This window comes from Nycticebus coucang, chromosome 8, assembly GCF_027406575.1.
Source record: "Nycticebus coucang isolate mNycCou1 chromosome 8, mNycCou1.pri, whole genome shotgun sequence".
Lineage (NCBI taxonomy): Eukaryota > Metazoa > Chordata > Mammalia > Primates > Lorisidae > Nycticebus > Nycticebus coucang.
Genome location: NC_069787.1, coordinates 90,353,433 through 90,354,567, shown reverse-complemented (window position 1 = coordinate 90,354,567; position 1,135 = coordinate 90,353,433). Strand labels below are relative to the sequence as shown.

The window sequence follows — 1,135 nt, the reverse complement described above, 5'->3', positions numbered from 1 at the left end:
CGGAAAGATGTCCAAGTATTACTGAGTGTAGTGTCTTCTCTGAAGTGTGTGTTGGGAGAGCGATGGAGGGGGAATGTGAAGAAGGGTTGACAACTTATGACTCGCCTCTGGGCACCCTCATTCTTAGAACTCCCTTTAGCCCCCAGCAGGAGTCATTTCTACGACCTTTCCCCAGGGGATCCCCCACCCAGCCCCAGCCCAGGGCCTCTCTGGCTTCTCTCTCCTCCTCTTTCCCTGTGCCTTTGCCCCCCTCCTTCCTTCTCCCTCTCAGGAACACAACAAATTCCTTTTACTCCCCAATCTTTAATTTGGGTTCTTACCCTATATCTTCTCCGCTCTGCCCTCTAGATTACAGGGGTCCCCAAACTGCGGCCCACAGGCCACATGAGGCGGTGTGATTGTAGAGTCTAGAAGCTTACCGTGTTTTCTTCCCAGGCTGCTTCCCCAGGAGGGTTTGGGTACCTGTTGTTAGGAGAGTATACTTTTCTCATCACCACATGCTTAATGGAAAGTCCTGGGCTCTTCTTTCTCAGGTTGGAGTGAGCAGACCCAAGAGCCTAGAAATAATATAGTAACAGAGGTATCAGGGGAACCTGGGACTGGGGAAAAGAGGGATTAGCTGAGAGCTTTGGGTAAAAAAAACATTTATTGAAATTCTGTTGGCCCTGAATCAAGGCCAGCAGTTTGCTGAAGCTGTTGGTTTCAAGCAGGAGCCTAAAGAATTATCTTTCTATGGTCTGTTGGCCATTTCAGGACTTTGGAAATGTAATGGTCAATTCATTAGAAAGAAACAGCATCTATGGGGAAAGGGCCAAGGAAGGGGAAGGGAGGCGGGAGGTTTTGGTGGAGGGGCCACACCTATGGTGCCTCTTAGAATGGGTACAGTCGAAACCTACTAAATGCAGAATACAAATGTCTACATACAATAACTAAGAAAATGCCATGAAGGCTACGTTGAACAGTTTGATGATAATATTTCAGATTGTATATGAAACCAGCACATTGCACCCCTTGATTGCACTAACGTACACAGCTATGATTTAACAATAAAAAAAAAAATTAAAAAAAAAGAAATTCTGGTCCTAGGTCCATCTTTTTCATCGCTTGTGAGTCCCCAGGACTCACAGCCAGCTAG

The 1,135-nt window shown here is 46.5% G+C and overlaps 1 non-coding gene across 1 annotated transcript; it reads left to right on the top strand.

Moving 5' to 3' along the window:
* Nucleotides 1–659: 659 nt before the first annotated feature.
* LOC128593022 (small nucleolar RNA SNORA2/SNORA34 family) lies at nt 660–796 on the top strand. Its single transcript, XR_008382208.1, has one exon. It is a non-coding gene; the product is annotated as a small nucleolar RNA SNORA2/SNORA34 family (small nucleolar RNA).
* The last annotated feature ends 339 nt before the right edge of the window (nt 797–1,135 follow it).